This window comes from Canis aureus, chromosome X (assembly GCF_053574225.1).
Source record: "Canis aureus isolate CA01 chromosome X, VMU_Caureus_v.1.0, whole genome shotgun sequence".
In the NCBI taxonomy this organism is placed as follows: domain Eukaryota; kingdom Metazoa; phylum Chordata; class Mammalia; order Carnivora; family Canidae; genus Canis; species Canis aureus.
In genome coordinates this window covers 67,769,825-67,796,909 of record NC_135649.1, presented here as the reverse complement: position 1 = coordinate 67,796,909, position 27,085 = coordinate 67,769,825, and the positions used below count along the sequence as shown (strand labels likewise).

The 27,085-nt window shown below is 34.8% G+C and overlaps 1 protein-coding gene across 6 annotated transcripts in view; it reads right to left on the bottom strand.

Moving 5' to 3' along the window:
• HDAC8 (histone deacetylase 8) overlaps positions 1-27,085 on the bottom strand; it is a 217,495-nt gene that overhangs the window by 95,194 nt on the left and 95,216 nt on the right. The gene's annotated exons all lie outside the window — the stretch shown is intronic.

The following is a 27,085-nucleotide window of genomic DNA, read 5'->3' as shown; positions in this document are numbered from 1 at the left end:
TCTACTTCTTCTTAAACTAAATTTAACAATTTGCTGATGGATGTCTAACTACTCTAGCACTATTTATTGAAAAGGCTGTTTCCTCCATTGAATTGTGTTTGGACCTTAATCAAAAATCAGCTGGCTGTTTTTGTGTGGGTCTATTTCTGGGATCTCTATTCTGTTCTTTTGATGTGCCTATTCCTTTGCCAATACCACACAGTCTTAATTACTGTAGGTATATATTAAGTCTTTAAATTGGTAGAGTGATTCCTCCCACTTTATCCTTATTTTGCAAAATGGTTTTATTCTAGTTCCTTTATTTTTCCACGCAAATTTCATAATAATCTTGTATCTCCAAAAAACATGCTGAAATTTTGATCAAACCTGTACATAAATTTGGCCTCTTAGAATAGGTTAGGAAGTATTCCATCATGTTCAATTATCTGAAAAAGTTTGAGAAGGATTGGTGTTAGTTCTTCCAATGTTTCACAGAATTGACCAGTAAATCCATTTTGCCCTGCACTTTTCTTTGTTAGGAGGTTTTTCATTACTAATTTAACTTCTTTACTTGTTACAGTTTTCCTGAGATGTTTTATTTCTTCTTGAGCCAGTGTAAGGTAACTTGTTTCTAAGAATTTGTCCATGTTATCTAGCCTAGTTTGTTAGCATACAATTGTTAATTGTACTTTCATATATATATATATATATATATACATATATATATATATATATATATATTTAAATTTCTGTAAGGTTGGTAGTCTCCACTTCCATTTCTGATTTTAGTTATTTGCATCTTTTTTTCTTTATCAGTCTAGCAAAATTTTTTGCCAATTTTGCTGCTGTTTTCAAGAAACTGCTTTTGGTTTTGTTGATTCTCTGTATTGTTTTTCTATTTTTTATTTCCTTTAATCTCTGTTCTAATTTTTATTATTTCTTTCCTTCTGCTAGGTTTAGATTTAGTTATCTCTTTCTAGTTCCTCAAGATGCAAAGGTAGGTTATTGATTTGAGGTCTTTCTTTTTTTTTCATGTAGGCATTTACAGGTCTCAATTTTCCTCTGATTATCTTTTGCTACATCTTATAAGTTTTGGTATGTCGTATTTTCAATTTCATTCATCACAAAGTGTTCTCTAGTTTGCATTGTGTTTTCTTCTTTGGTCCACTGGTTGTTTTAAGGTTATGTTGCTTAATTTCCACATATTTTTTTAACTTTTTACTTTTCCTTCTGTTGTTGTGTTTTAGCTTTATTTCACTGTGGTTGGATAAGATAGCTTGTATAATTTCGATCTTCTTGAATTTATTAAAACTTGTTTTGTGTCCTAACATACAGTCTATCCTGGGAAATTTTTCATGTGCCCTTGAAAATAATGTCAATTCTGCTGTTGTTGATGGAAATTATTCTATCCATCTATCTATCTACCTACCTATTTGGTCTAATTGATTTAAAATGCTGTTGAAGTCCTCTATTTCCTTATTGCTCTTATGTCTAGATGTTCTATTCATTTTCAAAACTGTATATTGGAAGTCTCCAACTATTATAGTATAACTATTTCTCTTCTCAATTGTGTACATGTTTGCATTCTATATTTTGGGGCTCTGTTGTATGGTACACGTAGGTTTATAATTGTTATATCTTCCTTGATGAACGGATCCTTTTTTCAATATATAATATCTTTCTTTGTCTCATATAATAGCTTTTGACTTAATTTCAATTTTGTCTGGTATTAGTATAGCCACCTCAGCTTTTTTTGGTTACCATATTTGTATGAAATTTCCCCCCCATTCTTTCACTTTCAACCTATTGTGTCTTTGGATCTAAAGTGAGTTTCTCATAGATCGCATATAGTTGGACCATGTTTCTTTTTCGAATTCACTCTGCCATCTCTGCTTTTTGGTTGGAGATATTAATCCATTTACATTTAATATGTATACCGATCAGGAAGGATTTCTGCCATTTTATTATTTGTTTTCTTTATCTTATACCTATTTTTGTGTCTCATGTCCTCCATTACTGGTTTCTTTTGTGTTTAATTGACCATTTGTAGTGAACCTTTTTGATTATCTTCTCATTTTCATTTTAAAAACACATTTATTTTGTAATTACCATGGGGATTACATTTAACATCCTAAATTTATTATAGTCTAGTGTAGATAGATATCAGCTTAACTTCAATAGCATATTAAAATCTGCTATTATTCAGTTCTACCACCTTCTTATGTTGCTATTGTCACAATTTACATCTTTATATATTGTATATTCAATAGCATAGATTTACAGGTATTTTCTATGCATTTGTCTTTTAAGTCATGTAGGAGATAAATAGTGGAGTTACAAACCAAAAATATAATACTAGCCTTTATAATTGCCCATGTAGTTCTCTTTACAGAGATCTTGATTTCTTCATATAGCTTCAAGTTACTATCTAGTGTCCTTTCATTTCAATCTGAAGGACTTCCTTTAACATTTCTTCTAGGGTAGCTCTAGTGGTAATGAACTTCCTCAATTTTTGTTTATCTGATAATATCTTAATTCCTTCCTCAATTTTTTTTAAAATTTTAATTTACTTATTCATGACACACACACACACACACACACACACACACAGAGTCAGAGACACAGGCAGAGGGGGAAGCAGGCTCCATGCAGGGAGCCCGACGTGGGACTGGATCCCAGGTCTCCAGGATCAGGCCCTGGGCTAAAGATGGTGCTAAACCGCTGAGCCACGGGGCTGCCCTCCTTCCTCAATTTTGAAGGAGAGTTTTGCTGAATATAGAATTCTTGGTTGACAGTCTGTTTTTTCTTTTGGTGTTTTAAATATGTCATCTAAGTGTCTTCTAGCCTCCATGGTCTCCAATGAGAAATCAGCTTTTAATCTTATTGAGGATCCCTTGTATGTAGCAAGTTGCTTCTCTCTTACTGCTTTCAAGATTCTTTGTCTTTCAACTTTGATTATAATGAGTCATGTTCTAGATCTATTTGCATTGTCCTACTTGGAGTTCATTGAGATCCTTGGATGTGAAGATAATGTCTTTCATCACATTTGGGAAGTTTTCAGTCATTATTTTTTCTTTTCTTTTTTTAATACATATTTTTTTATATTTTTAAAAATTCAATTTGCCAACATATAGTATAACACCCAGTGCTCATCCCATCAAGTGCCCTACTCAGTGCCCATCACCCAGTTACCCCCCCACCCCCTCACCCACCTCCCCTTCCACAACCCTTTGTTTGTTTCCCAGAGTTAGGAGTCTCTCACTGTTTTGTCACCTTCTCTAATTTTCCCACTCATTTTCCCTCCTTTCCCTTATAACCCCTTTCACTATTTCTTATATTCCCTGTATGAGTGAAACCATATGATGATTGTCCTTCTTCAATTGACTTATTTCACTCAGAATAATACCCTCCAGTTCCATCCACATTGAAGCAAATGGTAGGTATTTGTCTCTTCTGATTCGGCCATTATTTTTTCAAATATTCTTTGACTCTCTCTTCTCCTTCTGCGACTCCCATGATTTATATGTTGGTCCACTTGATGGTGTCCCACAGGTCCCCTAGGCTCTGTTCACTTTTCTTTATTTTTTTTTCTTTCTGTATCTTGAACTAGATAATTTCAGCTGTCCTATCTTCCACTTCACTGATTCTATCTTGTGCCTGAAGCTTCTATTGAAGTGCAGAGATTTCCTTGAATTCTAGTTTAAAAGATAGACCAACAAACAAAACACCCCTTCTAGCCTTTACGGTTCTCTCAGGTATTTTCTGAGCATGCCAGATGCCCTGGGCATTTTTCTGTACACACTGGTGCTTTTAATGGACTTAATTTTCAAAGAAACACTCCTTGGCTTTTTCTCCCAGGCCTCAGGTTGTTTATTGTGTTCCAACTGTAATCTTTTTCCTCAGGCTTCTGTGGGTTCTTCATCTACCTTAAGATGTCTTTAAGCAATGCCTGCCACTTTTCTGGCCTGAGTTCCAAGTTAGGGCAATAGGGATAAGTGCCTGTTGTCTCATTCAGTTAACCCTTGACAGATTAGAATAGATTTACACAATAATTTTCTTTTTTTAAAAAAATTATTTATTTATTTATTTATTTATTTATTTATTTATTTATTTAAGACACACACACACACACACACACACACACACACACACAGAGGCAGAGACACAGGGAGAGGGAGAAGCAGGTCCCATGCAGGGAGCCCAACGTGGGATCTGATCCCAGGACCCCAGGACTATGCCCTGGGCCGTAGGCAGGTGCTAAACCACTGAGCCATCCAGGGATCCTCTACACAATAATTTTCAGATAAGGTGTGGTCTATTCCCTCTAAAACCATGTTCCAGGGTCCCAAATGAGGAACATGGGCTACTGTTCTCAAGTTTGCTGCCCAGACAGGGTAAGAGTGGGACAAGGGCAAATAAAAATACCAGAAAACTTTCCTACCATTAAAAAAATTAAGTATCAAAAAAAAAAAATTAAGTATCTTGGGACGCCTGGGTGGTTCAGTGGTTGAGCATCTACCTAAGGCTCAGGGCATGATCCTGGAGTTCTGGGATTGAGTTCCACATCGGGTTCCCTTTGAGGAACCTGTTTCTCCCTCTGCCTATGTCTCTGTATTCTGTGTCTCTCATGAATAGATAAATAAATAAAATCTTTAAAAAATTAAGTATCTCTTTACTTGTACCATGAGCTGTTTTTTTTCCTTTAATAGTTTATCTTAGTGGGCATTGCATATGGACTAGGATTACATGGTACACCTTTAGATTTGATCCTGAACTTCAGTTTGTATTTTTTTCTCTTTTTTCCCTTTTTTTCCCTTTTTCTTCAGTTTGTATTTTGATCAAAGTAGTAGTTTAATAACATGCATATAGATTCCAAAGTCAAACATTACCTAAGTCTTATGATGACAAACAGCAATTCTCTACCTTATACCTCCCCATTTCCAGTTTCCACTCCCTAGAAACAGCCACTTTTCAATGTTTTAGCCTTTTCTAGTATTTTCCTCTATATGTTCAAATAACAAAAGAAGGTTGCTAATTATTTTTCAATTTTTGATATGCCCTACTGTCTCTGTTCTATGGAGGATTAGGATTCAGTCCTATTGTCTTCCACATCCATCTATACACATTCCTCCTTGTCTCATAATCCCTATGTAATTATCCCAGAATTCTTGGCTAAATTAACATTCATTGTTTAAATTATGGTAACAATAAATACTGTCACAGCTGAGCCATGTGCTATACTGTGTCTACTTTTTCTTCCTTGGAAATTTTTTCCTGGAATTAATAATTACCTCATCTTACATATGTTGCTTAGCTTTCTATGTACTCGTCACTATTGTGTATCCATTTCTATGTACATATCCCTAACTCATGCAACACTGACAAAACTGTAATATTCCTTTCAGTACTGTCAACCACACCAGGCAATTTGTAAATCCCATTTTCTCCTCAAAGCCTTTCTTTTGGAGCTCTCTAATCTGCATTGTTTGATTTCTAGGCCTTCTGCACAGCTGGTATCTGGGAGTTTCCCTTTACTACCATCTTTTTAAAAAGATTTTATTTATTTATTCATGAGAGACAGACAGGGAAGCAGAGACATAGGCAGAGGGAGAAGCAGGCTCCCTGCAGTGAGCCTGATGTGGGAATTGATCCCAGGACCCTGGGGTCATGAGCTGAACCAAAGGCAGATGCTCAACCACTGAACCACCCAGGTGTCCCCCTATAAATCCCTGAGGTTCTCTTCTGCATTGGATCCTGTTTTCTGGATCATATGTCTTCCTTTTTTCAGATTTATTGTCCTCATTTTGTTGGACACTTACTCCAAAATTCCTGACCTTGCATGTCTGAAAATTTTTATATTCTATCCCTGTAATTGATTGGTAGTTTGTTTGGGTATAGAATTCAAAGTTGAGAATAATTTTCTCTTTAGTGTTAAAGCACTGGTCCAGTGTCTTCAAGCTTTCAGTATTGTTGATAAGTCCAAAACCATTCTGATTTCTGAAACTTTTAATGTGAAACATTTTCCCTGGAAACTCTTGTTTTTACGATAGTTTCTTTTCCCTCTTTGTTCTAAAGTTTTATAATGCTGTGTCTTGAGATCTTTTTTCTTTATGGTGGTAGGCAACCAGTGAGCCCTGTCTGTCTGGAAAGTTGTGTCCTCAGGTTTGGAGCTTGATCCCAGGACCCTGAGATCATGACCTGAGCCGAACTCAAGAGTTAGACGTTTAACTGACTGAGCCACTCAGGTGTCCCAATTCTGTTTATTTTTAGGGGAACTGTAAAGATGTTTTTCACAGCAGATGTACAATTTTACATTCACACTAGCAATGAACAAGGGTATTGATTTCTCCATAGCATCACCAACACTTGTTATTTCCTATTTTTTAAAATAACAGTCATTAAAAAAATCACAGTCATTAAGATGGGGTATAAAGTGGCAATGCACTGCGGTTTCTTGTAATTTTTAAGTTGACTCTTCCTTGATCTGGCATTTGCTTGGTTTCTTAAATTTTAAAATTATTTTCTAGGGTCTGACAAAGTTGTTTCTGGCAGTTTCTGCTTGCTTCTCTATGTTTCTATGGGAGGTGGGGTTGCTACTTCATCATTTTTGATATGATCTATGTTGGTATATGTTCCATGAGTGCTGAAAAGAAGTGTACTCTGCTGTTTTGGGGTAGAATGTTCTATAAATGTCAATTAGATACTCTTGGTTGATGGTAATGTTGAGTTCTTTATCTTTCTTGATTTTCTGTCTAGTTATTCTATTACACCCATAATAGGAACAGATAAAACTAATTTCTTCCTCCCAATGAAGATCAGAGAACTTAAAGTAACTTAGGAAAGGATGTAACCGGGGTGTCCATGACTTTCCAAGTCTGATGTCTTTCAATTGCAGATCTGTTTCTGCTCCTTCATCTCCCACCATTCCCACAGATGCCCTACAGATGTAATAAACTATATATCCCCAAGACCATGTGTTCTTTAACTCCTCTGTAGTTTTGTATATGCAATCACTTGTCTTGAAATGTCCTTTCCCTTGAATACCTTTAACGATCCAACTCAAATATTACCTCCCTTGTGAAGCTTTTGCTGATTACCTAAAGAAATTTGAATATATCTTTCTTCGGAAGCTAATCATAAATCTTCAAAGCCTCTTACTTGGAAAGAGTTGTGGACAGATTTAATGTGGGATTAGTGGGATATATTTATGTGTTTGCAGTAATTTATATGTATAGTTAATGTATTGTTAATGGTATAGGAATGGCTTCAGGGATGCCCCTATAGCCTAATGTCTTGACTCATCCAACATCTTTACACAAAAAATGATAGAGCCAGAGATAGTATTGTGTTGTAAATGTATTCTCTAATGCCTGGTCCTTGACATATTGGGTATTAGAGGAGACATGATGTTTGAAATGTACAAAGTCCAAAGTTAGTCTTTGGAAAATTCTTCTAATCACTGCATTACAATTTTAAGTGGAGGATTTGTTTTTTAATGATGACTAGTCAAAATGAAAGTTTTCTCCTTCAGAAAATATAGTCAGTGCATCATATACAACTATAAATGAAATGTGATTTGTTTTCTTTTTTTGTGGAAATTGTACAACATAGAATTTATCATAATTCCTGTATTTTAAGGATCCAAATCTTCTAGAAATATTACAGAGAGAATCGCTGTGTGTACAGTCACATGTTTTATGCATCCCATCTGCTATGGACTGAATCATATTTCCCTCTCACCTTCACAAATTCATCTGCTGAATCCTAACTCCCAGTGTGACTATATTTGGATAACGCCTTCAAGAGGTAATGAAGGTTAAATGAGGGCATAAAGGTGGGGCCCTAATCCAGTTGGATTGGTGGCTTTTTAAGAAGCAAAAGAGAGATCTTTTACTTTCTCTCCCTCATTTACCATGTATACTCAAAGGAAAGGCTATGAAAGACTCCCCATAAACCAAACCCTGCTGGACCTTGATCTGGGACTTCCACCTCCAGGACTGTGGGAGATAAATTTCTGTTGTTTAAACCACCTATTCTGTGGTATTTTGTTATGGCAGCCTGAGCACATTAATACACATCTATTAGTAATAAAAAATTTTGATCTAGAATGTTAAAGGAATGATTGGATTATCTTTCTATTCTTTCTGTTGAAACACATGTACCTAAAAAATGTAGGAGAAAAATTCTACAGTTGTATCACACATTTAATTAATACAACTTATGTTAGAATGGTTTTAGATTTTGTGATGTTTGTAGTATCTTTCAGCTTAAAAAAATTTTAAGTTGTTGCAGTTTCTTTTATCATTCTAAATATTAGCTTGTACCTAATTTTACATTCTGTTTTTTAAATAGCACCCCCCCCCAAAACTGTGTGTATTTCAGATCTACAAAACCTGGATCCTTGGGCAGCCTGGGTGGTTCAGCGGTTTAGCGCTGCCTTCAGCCCAGGGTGTGATCCTGGAGACCCGGGATCGAGTCCCATGTCTGGTTCCCTGCATGGAGTCTGCTTCTCCCTCGGCCTGTGTCTCTGCCTCTCTCTCTCTGTGTCTCTCATGAATAAATAAATAAAATCTTAAAAAAAAAACCCTGAATCCACCATTGCTCTCTATAATAGAACTTAAATCAATGTTTCTATGTCTGTGGCCCCTTTAGATTGTGAATCTTTCTAGAGCAGAAACTGGGCTTCATTTTTGCTTTTCTAGCACCTGGAAGAATGCTGCCACATAATAGTTATTTAATAAATGATTGTTGGTTGAATAATGAACCAAAAAATGAATAGAAAGAATAGAGAATGTATGTTAATTAGTTGAGGAAGTGAGTAGTTTGGAAGATCAGCTTGGAGGATTTGAGAGAATAAACATGTAGACAAGAGGGAAGTAATCAAAGTGACAAAAGAAAGATAGTTCCTTTTATTAATGATGATTTTAATTAATGATTAAATTAATTAAATTTAATGGGCACTCCCAGGTGCCCTAGTTTCCTATCTTTTTTGCTCTTTCTCAGCACGGTCTGTTAATTCCCTTTAAAGAAGCAGAGTCTTGGGGCACCTGAGTGGCTCAGTGGTTGAATGTCTGCCTTCGGCTCAGGTCATGGTCCCAGCGTCCTGGGATCGAGTCCTGCATGGGGCTCCCTGCAGGGAGCCTGCTTCTCCCTCTCCCTGTGTGCCTCTCATGAATAAATAAATAAAATTTAAAAAAATATTCTCTCTCTGCCCTTCCCCCTCTCTAAAATAAATAAATCTCTTTTTTTAAAAAGTAGGAAAAAAAAGTAGAGTCTCTTCACCTTCCTAGGCCCTCATCTTCTTTGTACTCTTTTAAGGAGAAATTGTTTTCTTTGTCACCTTGGAAGAAACTCTATCTCCTTACAGGGATATTCTTCCTCACTTGGAGTTTTTCCTGGTTATATAAAAAAAAAGTCCTAAAGTTGATAAGGCCAACGTGTCATCTAGCAGGAAATGTAGACATCTTTCACGTTAATAGTAAAAGGACAAGGAGTCTGGTTCCAATTTGTACAGGCATTTTGTTACCTTGGCATGTGCTTAGAGCAGAAGCAGGAAAGCAGCAATTAACTAAAGGCATCTACAATGCAGTTTTAATTAATTCCTCTGATTGTATTAAATGGTGCAATTTGAAGATGTATTGAGCATAAAGCAGCTGGAAAAATTCTCAGTGCCTAGGTCTACCCCCTACTATTTTCCTAGTGGGGCTAGGCAGAGATGCTAGCTCCATATCAAGGCTAGTAAGCCTCCTTTCAGAAGGTTGGCTCCTGGAGGTACAAACCAGTGAGAAGTAGCTGTGGGGTAGTATCCCAGAAAGGGGAGTCACTGGCTGCAAAGGTTAGGAGACAGCACAATGCAGCCAAATGCTTTAGGGTCCATTAAGTCAGCACAGCTGCTATGTGTGCTGCCAATTCTATTCAGAAATGGGCAAAATTCAGGTTGGAAAATTACTTTATGTGGTGTGCAGGGAAGTGGACTGGAGCAAAAAAATGATTAGAACGGGCAATAGGGCTTCATGTAGTCACTTAAGAACTGAAGGTGAAAGCAAGTGAGAAGAGGTTGCTGCTCCCTGTCACAGTCCTCTCCTGCTGCTGCATCAGTAAGCATCCTCATTTTCCATGTGCAGAGAGGAGGGTTTGGAGGGTCTTTATTTCTGTTGCTTCCATTTCACCAACAGTTGGCAAGTCCATTAGTTTCAGGAATCAGCTCCTCAAGTTTGTTGTGAACATATTAAGGACATACTCTAGGTTTATAAAAACCAAGAAAAATTGTATATAGATAGAACATGATTTCCAGAAATTGACTTCTTTCCTCTTTTTAGATATAAATAATCTATGTCTATTTTCATCATTTTTTCATTCTCCTCATTTTAGACAAAGGACTATTTTGTATCCTGTTCATGAGTAGATCCCTAATGTGGGATCCAGATTTCAGCTCTTCTGGAACTTATAACTCTTATTTACTTTCTTCTCTGTTGCCTTAAATTCTCTCACTTCATTACATACTACTTATCAGTTAACAGTCCTGCACAGGTCATTTTCCTTGGATAAATATTTCTCTTGAACCTATTGCCCCTTGGAATACTGTCTAGGAAAATAAAAGCAAAAGCTTCTTTGCTCTTCCCCCTTACAGTGTCATCTCCCCATTTGCTGCTTTCTTTCAAGCAACATAAGAATTAAAAATTGGGTTTGTGAATTGCTCTGCAGGGAAGACCTCCCTCACTCCATCGGGCACTATTAGTTACACTTTCATGGGCTCCCATAGCTCTGTGTTGTGCATAGCAACTGAAACTATAATTTATCGGTTTACATTGTATTACTATTTATCTCTTTGTATTTACGTCACTTCTGCTAAGCCATGAGTCCCTAAATGGACATGAAGTGACCTTTATCCTCCTGTTCCCAGAAAACAATGTTTCATAATTGGTGCCCAATAAATGCTGAGTGGGAGAAAAGGGGGCTAACAACTATTGAATCATACCCATGTGTCAATTTTTCTGAGATAGATGTCATTATACTTATTTTACACATCAGGGAACAAGTTTACAGAGGTCAAGGAACTTTTGTCTAAAGTCATGTAACTATTCAAATTGGAGCTATAATTCAAATTCCAGTCTACCTGACTTAAAAATCTATGCCCTTTCTCCCATACTGCCTCCAATATCTTACACTGAGTCCAAGTTCTGGCCCCATCAATTCTCTTGTGCTTTCACTTCATTCTGCTTTCTGACCTCACAGAGACACCCCAATGCCCTGATCTCTACTTTCTCCTGGTTTGTCTGTTTCCTTTTGGCCTCATATCCAGCCTAGAACACAGTATTATATACTTGAACCCTCTTTTAACATCACCTTCAACCTCTTTTTGCCTCATCTGTCCGGAATAATCATCACTTCAGATCAGCCTCTGAACTTTGCCTTCTCTGTTCTGTCACCATTGAAGGACACTATCACTAGATAGACGGGTATTACCAATTGGTTTCAAACTTCAGAAGCACTTTCCAAGCTTCTTCATTATCCTTTTATTTATCTCCAGTCAGCTCCTTCTATTCTTTTTAAAAATATTTTATTTATTTATTCATGAGTGACACACAGAGAGAAGCACAGACACAGGCAGAGGGAGAAACAGGTTCCCCGCGGGGAGCCCAATGCCGGATTCTATCCCAGGACTCCAGGATCATGACCTGAGCTGAAGGCAGATGCTCAACCACTGAGCCACCCAGGCATCCCAGCTCCTTCTATTCAATTACTGTTGCAATATTTACCATTTTCCCCAATCCCACTATTGAGCTCTTATCCCCTCACTCTTGGACATTTAGGGCAGTTTCATGTTTTTCTATCAAAAAAGCGGAGGTGAGTACCCTTATACATATTGCTACTTCATTTGAGAGTTTTCCTTAAATAGCAAGCTTCTTGAAAGAGTTAGCCTTACCTGTTGCTGTCATCTTCTTTACCTTCTATTTACACTCAACCTACTATTGTCTCTCCTCTGCCCTTTCACTGTATTGAAATTCCTCTCATCAAGGTCACCAAAGCTTCTGTTTTGCCAAATCTAATTCATATGTGTTAAGCCCTTAGTTTATTGGACTTCTCAGCTGCATCTGACACATCTCAGAATTCTCTCCATGTTTTAAACTTTCAACTTTGGTTTGCATGATCCTACTTTGTTTTTTTCCCTATAAGTATTAGCTAGTACTCACTATGTGTTTATCAGGCACTATTCTAAGGGCTTTGCATGCATTATATGTACAGTTAATCCTTAAACAACTGAGATAAGTGAAGTAACTTGCCTAAAGTCTTACAGCTGGTAAGTAGCAGAGCCTGAAAGACATAAAAATCACACAGATTGGGTCCAGAGTCCATGATTTTAATTTGTGTTATACTTCTGTCCTTACCATACATTTATTTCTTTTGTGAGCTCACTTTTGCTAGTCTCTTAAACTCTGAAACTCTCCAAGATTCCTCCATTGACCCAATGGTCTTACATATTCTTCATGGGTAATTACATTTACTTTCCAGTTTTAACGACATGCTTATAATACTCAGATCTATAGCCAGTCATGAGTTATCCTCTGGACTTCAAACTCCTATCCAACTGCATCTTGTTGGATTCACTTGGGGGTTCACTGGCATCTAATACTCAATGTAAAAAATGGTTCACTTGTAATGCTCCTCCTCCTGTATTCATCATATTGTAACATCATCTAGTCAGCCAAACCAGAAAACATGAGGATATTCTAGATTTCTCCTTCTCCTTTACCCTCAGAATACAATTAATTGCCAAGTTGTGCTAATTCTGCCTCCTAAAAATTTCTTAAATTTCCCTTGTCTGCATCCCTATTTCAAACTGTCTTTAGCCATCACTTGCCTGATGTATTGCAACAGTCTCCAGCCTGGCCTCTCTTAAATTTATCATGAGTCATCTCATCAAAACATAAATCTGACTATTCACTGCCCTTCCATGATTCAGTACTGCCAACAGGTACATTCTCAATTCTTTAGCATGACACTTAACAACTTTCTGTAGTTAAAATACTGGTTCTGGAGTTAAACTGCTTAGTTTGAATCTCAGCTCTGACACTGCAACTTTGGGCAAGGTACCCAATCTCCTTTTTTTCTTAGTTTCCATATTTGTATAACTGTGAGGATTACATGAGATATCCATGTAAGGCACTTAAAACACTGCCTGGCATCTAATAGGTGCTCAATAATTGTTAGTCATTGTCAGTAGCATGTATCTAGACTCAACTTCTCCCATTTCCCGCCTTAAAGTTTATGTTCTAGTAATATTGCATTGTTTATAATTCCTTAAAGGCATCATGCTGTTTCATGGCTGTATGCCTTTCCTTTGTTCCCTCCTTAATCCCCTATGCTTTCACACATTTTTATATGCCTGGCTAATATTCATTCAGTCTTAAACTTTGAAATAATCTTCAGTATACCTTCCATGACTCCCACACCCCTGCCCCAATCAGACTAATTGTCTCTCTTCTTTGACTTTATGGACTCTGTGCAGGTCTCTACATATTTTGGATAGTAATCCTTTATTAGATTTGTCATTTGCAAATATCTTCTGCCATTCTGTAGGTTGTCTTTTAGTTTTGTTGGTTGTTTCCTTTGCTGTGCAAAAGCTTTTAATTTTGATATTGTTCCTGTAGCTTATTTTTGCTTTTATTTCCCTTGATTCAGGAGACATATCTAGAAAGATGTTACAAGCAATGTCAGAGAAATTACTGCCTGTGTTCTCTTCTAGGATTTTTATGGTTTCAGGTCTTATATTTAGGTCCTTAATCCATTTTGAGTTTACTCTTGTGTATGGTGTAAGAAAGTGGTCCTGTTTCTTTCTTTTTTTTTTTTTTTGCATGTAGCTGTCCAGTTTCTCCGATACCATTTGTTGAAGAGACTGTCTTTTTTTCACTGTATATTCTTGGCTCCTTTGTTGAAGATAAATTGACCATATAATCATGGGTTTATTTCTGAGCTTTCCATTCTGTTTCATTGATCTATGTATCTATTTTTGTGCCAGCACCATGCTTATTGATTACTACAGCTTTGTAATATAATTTGAAGTCTGGAATTGTGATACCTCCCATTTTGTTTTTCTTTTTCAAGATTGCTTTGGCTAGTCAAGGTCTTTTGTGGTTCCATATACATTTTAGGATTGTTTTAGTTCTATGAAAAATGCTGTTGGTATTTTGATAGGGATTGCATTAAATGTCTAGATTGCTTTGGGTAGCAGAGACATTTAGACAGTTTTTGTTCTTTCAATCCATGGGCTTGGAATGTCTTTCCATTTCTTTGTGTCATCTTCAATTTCTGTCATCAATGTTTTATAGTTTTTCAGAGTACAGGTCTTTCACCTCTTTGGTTATGTTTATTCCTGGATATTTTATTATTTTTGGTGCAATTGTGAATGCGATTGTGTTCTTAATTTCTCTTTCTGCTGCTTCATTACTGGAGTGTAGAAATGAAATGGATTTCTGTATGTTGATTTTGTGTCTTGTGACCTTGTTGAATTCATTTACCCATTCTAGTAGTTTTTTGGTGGAATTTTTAGCATTTTCTAAAATAGGTCATTCTTTTAATCTCCACTGCTATCACTATCATTTCTCAACCGTCATCAGCCTCCTAACTGGTCTCTATACTTCCATTCCTGCCACCACTCCACACAACACTTAGAGTAGTTTTAAAACATCACAGTACCCCTCCTGGTTAAAGCCTTCAGTAGCTTTCCACTCTATTAAGAATGAGATCCAACTTCTTGCCATGGCCTACACAGCCTTGTACAGTCTTGTCCCTGCCAATTCCACCTTATACTCCTTGCCCTTTACCGACTAGCATTAGTTACAGTGACCCTCTTTCAGTACCCAGAACACACCAAACTCTTTCTTACTTCATGGTCTTTGCATATGATTATCTACTCTGCCTTGAGCACTTGCCCTCTAGTTGTTTTATTTTTAACCTGGCTGGCTTTTCCTCACTCTTCAAGTTTAGCCTTAATTGCCACATCTTCAGAGAGGCCTTTCCTAGTGACCTTATATACATCCATTTTTTTTCTACCTTTGCACTCTTTGTATTTCCATCATGGTACTTATCACAATTTATAATTATTTTCACTTATTTTTTTACTTGTCTTGTAGTCTGTCTTCCTCACTGGATTGCACATTCCATGATGCAGGAACCACATCTATACTTCTCACCACTACAGCCTCAGCACCTGGCATAATGTCTGACATGCTGTTAGTATTCAATAAATATTCTCTGAATGACTTAATAAGTCAATCATTTAATTAAGAAAGTAGAGTGACTATATAAACTTTCTTGTAGGTCTCTTAGGTAGGAAAAACTATAACTTCAGCTAGCAACTTAATTGTTGAGATGAATCACCTTGTTTAATCCAGTTGAGAAGTATTGTAGGAGAGCTTAATCAAGTAAGAAAAAGATATACCTTTAAAAAAGTCTGGTCATTAGTTCCTTTATGCTTGTAAGTGACTCAGGAGTGACAAATGTAATTACTACAAACCAGTGGTTCTCAATAGGGAGAGATTTTGCCTCCCCTCGGGGGACATTTTTGGCAATGTCTGGATACATTCTTGGTTGTCAAAACTGTGCGAGGTGTGTGCTACTGGCATCTAGTTAGTAGAGGACAGGATACTGCTCAGCATCTTATGAATGCATGCACAGGACAGTCTCCCCATACCGAAGAATTATATGAAAAGAAAAGTCAATAATGCCAATACTAAAAAACCAAAAGAGAAATAGGACTACCATTTAACTTTGTGAAACATAATAGAATGGCCAAATATAGGTGTTAGTGTCCTAAGGAATTGTAAAACTTCATAATTTAAGCCATTAATAACCCTCTTGTTTTCTGAGATTTATTTCTGTTCTTTAGAGCAGATTTGTTTGTTTGTTTGTTTGGTGATTGTTTTAAATAAATAATGTATCCATTGATGGACTTTAGGAAATTGTTGAATGTTCTAAACTTGTATCCAATATTGTGTAATTATAAGCATTTATCTGGGAGGAAAGACCATCAGAGGTCCATGACCACCCAAAAGATTAAAAAGTCCCTGGTATGGAGAGAACTTTGTGTTGTGTGGATTACACTTTAAAAAGTCATAGTAAGTGGAGTATGTGTTCTGCAAAATGTTTAAAAATACGGTTGTCTTTAGGGCTGTCTTTGGAGGTAGGCAAATATGGCGGAAGCTCAGATTGGTTTCCTCCTACTGGTGGGGACAATAGAGGTATCACTGGGCTGTTAGGAGACCATGTGAGGTAATTTATATAAGCCCTACTAAAGTGTTAGGCACATAGCAGGCACTCAAAAAATGTTATTTTACTTCCTTCTCAGAGTTACTGTGAGGATTGAATAAAATAATACTTTGAGAACCAAATGAAATAATGCATGTAGTATGTTGTCTGGTCAGTAGTAGATGTTAAATAAGTGGTTATTTTTCTCCCATGTACTCTTTATGCCAAAATCCTGGGTCTTATCCTTGAAAGTAGAGAAAAAGGATAAGCTCAGAATTCTGAAAAATTTGAGTTTTAATCTTGGCTCTGCTATTTTACTTTCTTCATCAGTAAATGAGGGATAATGCTTACCTCACAGAATTACTAAGAGACATAAATGAGATAATATATATAAAGGATCTAACATATGAATATACTTACAGGGGATATAATTGGTACTTAATACATGTTAAGTTCTTTTCTCATTCAAACAATTCTTAAATCCTACCTCTATAAAACCTTTCTGCAATAGGAGGATCAGTTGCTGAATGTGTGGTACAAATAGCCTTATCTAAATATAAAATTCAAATATATAATTTCTAGTATTCATCTACTTACACTCAAATTTGTTCATATAGAATGATAATATTTCAATTAGATATGTTTTCATCATTTTTGTTCCATGAGCTCTCCGTGTCAGCAAGGGCTGTTAGGCTAAATCTGCATAGCATCCAATACAGCAGCACCATGTTCATTTTTTAAAAATTTATTAGGCACTTACTGGGGACCAAATTCTCAGTATTGAGGGACTAAGAAGAAACAAGCCCGGGGCTGTGAGTTTTATCAATATTTCTGATAATGACAATAATTATGTCTAAATTTTTTAAGGTTTTATTGATTTATTCATGAGAGACACAGAGAGAAGCAGAGACACAGGCAGAGGGAGAAGCAGGCTCCCTGTGGGGAGACTGATGTGGGACTCGATCCCAGGATCCTAGGATCATGACCTGAGCTAAAGGCAGATGCTCAACCACTGAGCCACCCAGGTGTCCTTAAAATTTAATTTATATTAGTACTATTTATTATATATTAGTAACATATTTATATATATTACTTAAATATGCCAGTCGCTGTTCTAAGCATTTTGTGTAGATCAATACACTTCATCCTCACAATAATCCCTTATTTTGCAGGTGAGCAAACTGAGGGACTGACTGGTAAAATAATTTTCTCAACTTGTCTAGTATATATTGTTACTATGGTCACTACCTGGAGCTGGTCTATGAAAGCAGGTCTGCCTGATAAATATATTCATTTAATTTTTATGTTTTAATTCCAACAATTTATTTAAATTTTAAAAGAAGTTTTACATATATGGGAAAAACTTTAAAAAGTTATCAAAAGTTATAATATGAAAAGTAAGTCATGATTTCTGAATTCTGGTAATGATAGAATAGTTTCCATCAGACTAACCATCATGATAAATTGAAGATATTATAGAATATCCTCAAACAGGGAGAAACTAGAGGGAATTCAACCCTCAAAAGAAAAGAGCTACGCTGGTTAGAGTCACAGTTATATATATTTTTTATGTGATGTGTGGTAGAGCTCAGGCAGAGTGCTGCAGGCTTGTTAGCCTGCGAATTCAGAGCACAGAGTTCAGAGTTGCCAGAGTCTCATAAAATAAGATCCCAAATCTCCAGGTTCAAATAAAAACCTACTCATCATACAAAGAATTAGGAAAATCTCAACTTGAATGAGAAAACACAATCAACAGATATTAACACCAATATGACATATATGTTAGAATTATCTGACAAGGATTTTAAGGCAACCATTACAAAAATGTTTCAAGAGGCAATTATAAAATGCTAAACACAATAAAAAATTAGAAAGTATCAACCAAGAAATAGAAAACCTAAAGAATGGAAATTTTAAAACTGAAAAATACAATAATCAAAATAAAAAACATACTAGATAGTCTTAATAGAAAAATGGAGATGATAAAGAAAAGCATCATTGAATTTGAAACGGAGCAACAGAAATCACCCAATCTAAACAACATAGAGAAAACAGAGTAAAAAATAATAAACAGAGACTGTGGGATAAGATCAAAATAACAAACATTTGTGTCATCAGAATATCAAAAGAAGATAAAGATGACATTTAAAAAATATTCAAAGAAATATTGGCTGAAATCTCAAATTTGGGAAAGACTATTCTTTCTACATATTCAAGAGGCTGAATGAAACCTAAACAGAATAAACCCCCCAAAACCCACTCCTCCAAGTCTCATCATACTTAAGTATCTGAAACAAGGAGAAAAAAACAAAAATAAAAACCCTGAAAAGAGGTAGAGAAATTATGCATCATTTTATATTCTCACCTATATGGAAATAATGATTCTTGTGAAAATGGATTTCTCATAAAAAAACATGGAGGCCAGAAGGAAAAGGCATATTTTTTTAAGTGCTGAAAGAACGAACTTCCATCTCAAAATTCTATATTCAGTAGTGTAAGAGAAATCAAGCCATTCTCAGATGAAGGAAAACAAAGATAATTTGTCTTAATCAGATCTACCCTAAAAAAATGGTCAAAGGAAATGATAAAAGAAGATATCTCAGAGCATTAAGAAGAAAGCACAACAGAAATAGTAAAAATGTGGCTAAATATAGCACATTTTTCTTCTCTTGAGTTTTAAAAATTATTTTTGATGGTTGAAACGAAAACTATAAGAATTTCTGATGTGGTTTTCAATTTATGTAAAGTAAAATTTTAAAATATTATATTAGAGAGGAACGTAAAGGGACAAAAGGTTTTCTATAGTTCACTCAAAGTGGCAAAATGCTGATAGTAATAAATTGTTTTATATATATATATACATACATATGTACATATATATGTTTTATGTGTTTATATTATATATATGTTAATACCTAAAGCAACTACTAAAACCAATCTATACAAAGTGACATACTCAAAAGCACTATATATAAATAAAAATGGAATTTAAAAAAAATATCCAGAGGAAGTAATCCAGTAATCCAGTAATCCAGAGGAAGGCAGAAGAGGAAACAGGGAACAAACAAAAAACAAATGATAAAATGGCAGACTTAAGTCTTAACATATCAATAACTACATTAAAGGGAAATGATCTAAGCACACCAATTAAAAACCAGATATTGGTAGAATGGATTAAAAAAATGACTGAATTATATTTTGTCTACAAGAAACTCACTTCAAATATAGTGATATAGAGAAGTTGAAGTAAAGCTGGTGGGAAAAGATATGTAAATGGTAATAAAAAAGCATGAGTGGCAGTTTCATAAAAAAGTAAACCTATACTTATCATATTATTCAGCAATTATGTTCCTGGTGTTGATTTCAGATACATTAGAACTTAAATCCACAAAAACTACAAAAATGTTTAATTGTAATAGCCATAAATTGGAAACAACCTAAATGTTCTTAAATGGATAAATGGCCAAACTATGGGACCTGTATACCATGGAATACTATCCAGCAATGAAAAGGAATAAAGTATTGAGGCATGGAACAACTTGGACAGCTATCAAAGGAATTATGCTGAATGAAAAAGCCAATCTCTAAAGATTACATGCTGCATGGTTCCATTTATATCACATACTCTAAATGAAGAAGCTGTAGACATGAAGAACAGATTAGTGGTTTCCATAGATTAGAGATTGAGTTGAGGGAAGAGAAGGCAGCTATGGTTATAAAGGATAGCACAAGGGAGGTCTTTGTGGTGATGGAATAGTTCTGTATCCTGGCTATGGTAGTGGTTACATCAATTTATACTTGTGATAAAATTGCATAGAACTAAATACACACACATACACAAGTGAGTGCATATAAAATTGATAAAATCTGAATAAGCTCTTTGGATTGTACCAATGTTGATTTCCTGGTTTTATAGTTATATAGGATATTACTACTGGGGGAAACTAAATGAAAAGTACACAAGACTTCTTTGTACTATTCTTGCAATTGTTTGTGGATCTAAAACTATTTCAAAATGAAGGTTTTTTTAAAAGATTTTATTTATTTATTCATGGCAAACACAGAGAGAGAAAGAGGCAGAGACACAGGCAGAGGGAGAAGCAGGCTCCATGCAGAAAGCCTGACATGAGACTCGATCCCAGGTCTCCAGGATTACACCCCAAGCTGAAGGTGGTGCTAAACTGCTGGGCTACCGGGGCTGCCCTAAAATGAAGAAGTTTAAAAAATAATTGGATGGAATGGGATAAAAGATTAATTGGATAGGGTTAATAGCAGACTCAATACTAAAGAAGAAAGGAGTAGTTAATTTGAAGACAGATCAATGGGAATTAAGCAAACTGAAGCACAGAGAAACAAATTGGAAAAAAAATGACAAGCACTTCAGTAACTTATAGCACAGTATTAATCAATATAACACATCTGTAACAAGAGTTTCAGACAGACATCAGAGAGGGAAACAGGGCAAAAAAAAAAAAAAAAAAGAGCAAGAAATACCGGTCAAGAATTTTCCAAATTATATCCCAAACTGCAATCCAGAGATCCAGAAACTCAGGAAATCCCAAGTAGGATAAACACAAAAGTATACTGGGTCATAACATGGTCGGTGTTCTGAAAACCAAAGATAAATTTATAAGGGTAGCCAGAGAACAAAGACATATATACAGGGAAACAATGATAATAACAAGACTGACTCCATAAAAAAAAATGGAGACAGAAAAAGAAATAAAAACTGTCCATTTAGAATTTCATATCCAGAAAAATATTCTTCAAAAATGAAGACAGGAAAAAAATGGAAGCAAATAAGTAAAAGCGTTCTGCATCTGGCTATGAAGGGAAAGAGGATGTGAAATTATTTTCTCTTTAGAAACAACTGGAATATTTACCAAATATTGGAAATATTTTTTTAGACATTGGACAATGTGCAACACAAGACGGTAATTTGAGAGAAAAGAAATACAAATGAGGTGATCCTTGTTATCACCCCAGCTTTCTCCCAGGAGGTAATCCTTGGACTGTGATGCAGAGGTGGGGGGAATCTAAATAGAGTCTAATTATCTCAAGTAAAGGAGAAAGATTGGAATTCATAAGGGCCAGGATGGTAAGAAATGGTGGGGATGGAGCTAAGCCATAAAAAGGGTACTAGAAATATGCAGAGTTCCCTTTGAGTCTTTTGATGAATATTGATCTGAGCATGGACAGGGTAAAACTTCACAAAGATAATCTAGAAAAAATTTCCCAGGAAACAATTACTAAGAAGTTGTAGGAGGAACACTTCCTAGAATTCACATAAGGTCAAAGTAGAGAGACCTCAATGAATACAGGGGGGCATGTGTAGAGACTTCAGAGGGGCAGTTCCTTCAAAATGGGCTAAATTAGCTACTCAAGACGTACTCTAAATGAGCTTTAAAACAAACCTCAAAAGGATCAAACTGATCCACAATAACTTGTCTCTCAGAAAAAAGAACAATCCTCTATAAATAAATACAAAAAAAAATCCAGCACTCAGTAATGGAAAATTTACAATATTGGATATACAGTTTAAAAATTAGTAAACATACAAGGAAGCAGAAAAATGTGATCTATAACCTGGAGAAAAATTAGTCAATGGAAACAGACTCAGAAATGACAGAGATAATGGAATTAGTAGACAAGGGCCTTAAAAACAGCTATTATAATTATGTTCTATATGTTCAAGGATGTAAAGAAAGTATGAACACAGTGAAGAGAGAAATGGAAGATTTTTTCCTGGTCATATATTTTTAAAAAGACTTTATTATCCCCGGAAGTTTTTTATAATAGAAGTTCTAGAAATGAAAAATACAATATTTGAAAGGAAAATTTTACTGGATGGGATTAACAGCAATTATAGACTGCAGAAGAAAAGATCAATAACCCTAAAGGCAAAGCAACAAAACTCAATATGAATCACAGAAATAAAAGATAAAAAAGGGGGGTCTCAGCGACCTATGGGACAATAAAATTGGCCTAACATAGGTTTAACTGGAGTCCCAGTAGTACAGAAAGGACAGAAAAGAAATAATGGCTGAAATATTTCCAAATTTGATAAAGACTGTAAACTGTCAGATCCTAGAAGCTTTGGGTTCCAAATAGGAAACACACACACACCATACCAGGGCAAACTGTAATCAAGTTGCTAAAAACTAGTCACAAAGAGAAAAATTAAAAGCAGCCAGAAGAAAAGATAAGAATGATTACAGACTTCTCATGAAGAGCTATACAAGCATAGAAAAAATGGAGTGATATTTTTAATGTTCTGAAAGAAATAATTATCAATCTAGAACTCTATACTCAGTGAAAATATCTTTCAAAAATTAAGAAAAAAATATACTTTTCAAGCAAAAGCTGAGAAAATTTGTTGCTAACAGACCTACATTATGATAAAAAATTAACTGAAGTTCTTAGGCAAAATGTAACTTTTACCAGATGGAAACCTGGATCTACACGACGGACTGAAAAATGCTGGAAAGGACAAATATATGGGTAAATGTAAAAATATTTCCTTACTCATCTTTTAATTTCTTTGATAATTTAGGGCCATGTTGGGAGCAGCACATCCAGTGGTGGCTGAATATGTGCTGACTGCAAAGGAGTGCCACTAAAGGCCATGGAGGAGTGAGGCAGGCTGTCAGCCTGGTGGCAGAGTAAGTGGAGCAACATAGTCCAGACACAAGGTGGTAAGCCCAGGTTGGGGGATAGAGGATATAGTCCAGATCTGCTCATAGCTGGGACATTCTAGCTTGAGCACTGCATCCTTTGGCTGATATAAGTAGCTGTCTTGCCTCCCTGCACCTCCTGCCAGAGACCATACAACAGGTTCCCCTAGTGTGAGATCTGTTGCTTGTCAGGCTCTGGATCTTCTCTTCCATCCCTTCCTTTAAGTTTTTCAGTTGTCTCCTCTGAAGTGCTGGCACTGTGACCAGTGCCTGTATTCCCCAACCACTGGGGGGACATGAAAAAAGTATCCTTAATTATACCTGCTATAATCTCTGTAACTTTATTATTGTTTAGATAATAAATAATCTTCCACCTAGACAGAAATATAACAAGAATATGGTTTGTTGGCTTAATAAAGTGAGATTAGAAGGCTTGCTTTCTCAAACCAGAGCTGTAGCATCTATGTTTAAAGAAGCTGAAAAAGATGAAACTGACGTATCAGGAAGGGCTCTAACTCATGGTAGGAAGACATTTACTTCAAAGACATGGTGAAATTGTAAGCAAGAAATGAAAATATGATTAAAATTACCTTTATATTTATAATTAATTTACCTTATACTGTCATGTGCACAGATCATTTTTGTATAGTTTCAGAATAATTTGCTATTTAAGTTATGGCATCATTTTCAGACTATTTATTCATAGTTAAAGGGAAAGAATTTGAGTATTTTAAGTGTAGATATGATGAGTTTACTAAAACCCAAAAGTTGTTTGCTAGAGCTTTTCAAACTAGAAAAAGTCACCTGAAGCCTCTTATGCAAGTTATTGCACTGCACAGACTAGGGCAATGCACATAATAGTTTAGGGTCAATAAAACCCTGAACAGTTGACACTGCTCAGTTCCTACTGAATGAAAAGTTACTAAAATAATTCATAGTATTGAGTTTTCAATGGCACAGTAACTTATTTAAACATTTAACTCTAAACATGAAGATTTATTATCTTATTTGCATAATTGTACCTTCACCTTACAGACAAGTATACAAATGTGACTGGACTTGTTTTGTTCATAGTCATGTGGTATCAGCACTAAATAATCTTTGAAGAAGACTTTTTCTTTTTGAATGGTTGAAAACAAACACAAGTGGTATTGAAATATTAAAAATGTTGAATAACTTGTTTGAATCTCATGGTTTCTCCTGGAACAACTTTGCTTATATTTGCATGAGGGTACAAAACCAATGGTAGATAAAACTGCAGGCACCATGATATAAATTAAGGCAGTAGCACCAAAGTATACCAGTAGTTCTTGTATTCTTTATACTGCCATGTAGTCACATTAAAAATTCAATTTCACTTAAGAATATCGTTGGTGAAGTACTAAAAGTTATTAAATCTTGATCTTGGGTTTAATATTCTATGTGACAAAATAGGAGTTATGAAAAATTGCTTCTGTTATAAACTACATTATGGTGGTTGTGTTGAAAAAAACCCCACGTCTGTAATTAAATTGTGTCTTAACTAGCCACTTTTCATGAACACCATTTTTGCTTGAAAGAACAACTGATGGAAAAACCATGATTAAATATGTGAGTATTTGACAGATACTTCTAGAAAATGAAGTGAGCCTTTAGGGTAAACAACTGACATAATTTGTTGCCAATAATGATATTTACCTTTTTGAGTCAAAATTAATATACTGGAAAACTTTATTCTGTCATTATAAGCTTGACAGCTTTCCCAAACTTAAGCTTTGTTCCAATGAAATTAGTGCTGATATCAATGTGATTTTTAATAGTGCAAAAAATGTTTTAGCATTTGTAATATTTATATAACTTAGTGAACCAATATTTTCCAAATAATCAGTATGTACAAGATGAGTCAAATATCTATTCAAAGTACAAGATAACCAAGGAATTTTAATATAACAGTATATAAAAATGTCACTGATAAGTTTCAGATTCCATATATTAACCTTTAAGACACTAACCATTTGTAGAGTTTTTGTGTAGTATCAAAGAACATCCACAATTATCTGTAACGGTTATTAAAATACTCCTCCCTTTTCCAATTACATATCCATGTAAAGCTGAATTTTTTTCATATATTTTATTATTTATTTATTTATTTTTTCTTCTTATACTTTAACAAAAACATCATAATACATTGTGGAAGCTGGTATGAGAAGTAAGTTGCCATTTATTAAGCCAGACATTATAGAGATATGCAAAAATGTATAGCAATGAGAGTCTTCTCATGACATTTTTTTGTCTTGGAAAATAGTTATTTTTTAAAAATCACAACATGTTGTCTGTGCTAATGTGTACTGGGTTTATTATCTTATTTTAAGTACACTAATAAATGTTTTAAAATTTTAGAAATATATTGACTGTTTAAAGCAAGACAATAACAATGTATCATGGGGTTTATAACATAGGCAAAAGTAAAATATAGGACTACCATAGCACAGGGGAAGGAAAAGGGAAATGGAAGAACACTGCAATAAGGGTGCTACATTGTACATGAAATACTGTAATACTATTTGAAGGTATAATATAAGTTAGAAATGCATACTGTAATCCTCAGAGCAACCACAAAAAATCAAAACAGTTACAGATAATAAGCAAATAAAAGAGACAAATGGAACCTTAAAAATATTCATTTAATTTAAAAAAGACAGGAAAATAGAAACAAGGAATAGATGGGACAAATAGGAAAATGGACTCAAACCTAAACATATAAATAATTTATGTAAACATAAGTGGTGTAGGCACTCTAACCCAAAGACAGAGATTGTCAGACCAGATTGGATAAGAAATCACGGCCCAACTATATGTGGTCTACAAGAAATTCAATTTAAATATGCAAACACAAATAGGTTAAAAGTAAATGAACAGATAAAGATAATCACACAAATAATAATAATAATCACACCCCTCAAATAATAATCAAATTGTCACAGATGTGACAATATTGAAATCAGACAAGGAATATTACCAGAGATAAAGAACAAGATCTCATAATAATAAAGAGGTCAATTCATCAAGAAAATATAATAACCCTAAATGTATATATGTCTAATAAAAAAGCTTCAAACATACATGAAGCCCAAATCAACATAAGTGAAAGGAAAAATAGCCAAATCCCAAATCATGGCTGGAGATTTCAACCTTCTTGGTAATTGACAGAACAAGCAGACAAAATACATAGGGATATAGAAGATATAAACTACAGTTTCTACTAATCTGACCTAATTGATAATGATAAAAAATGCTGTTCAATAGCAGGAAAATACACATTCTTTGCAAATTGCACATGAAACATTCACCAGGATAGATCATATGCTGGGCTGTAAAACAAATTCTAATATATATGAAATGACTGAAATCATGCAAAGTATGTTCTCTGAGCACAACAGAATTAAAATGAATGTAAATAGAAAGACATCTGGAAAGTCCTGAAATATTTGGAAATTAATTTTTAAAAACTCATGCTTCTAAATAACTCCATCAGTTACAGAAGAAAATTAGAAAATATTTTGAAGTAACTGAAAATGGAAACATCAAAATTTGTGGGATGCAGGTAAAGCAGTGCTTGGATGAAAATTTATAGTATAAAATCTTGTATTGGAAAAGAAGAAAGGTTTAAAATCAATAAACTATGTTTCTATCATAGACTAGAAAAAAACTAAAAGTCAATACAAAGTAAGTAGAAGGATGGAAATAACAAAGATATGAGCAGAAATAATAAAATAGAAAAGAAAAAAGTCAATGAAACTAAAAGCTGGTTCTTTGAAAAAAATACAATTCAATAAAACTGATAAAATCACAAGCTAAAACGATCAGGAAAAACAGAAAGAAATTAGCAATATTAGGAATGAAAGAGAATATCACTATAACTTCTACAGAGACACCAAAATGATAATAAAAGGATATTTTAAGTGAATGGGCAAATTCCTTCAAAGACAAATTATCAACATGGAAGCAAGAAGAAATAGAAAATCTGAATAGTTATATAACTATTAAAGAACTAGAATTCATAATAAAAAACCTTCCCACAAAGAAAACTCCGGGCTCAAATGTTTTCACTAGTGAATTCTATCAAATACTTAAGTAAGATACTAATTCCAGTAATGCAAGGTTTAACATTTAAAAAAGCAACAATTAATGCAATTTACTGTATT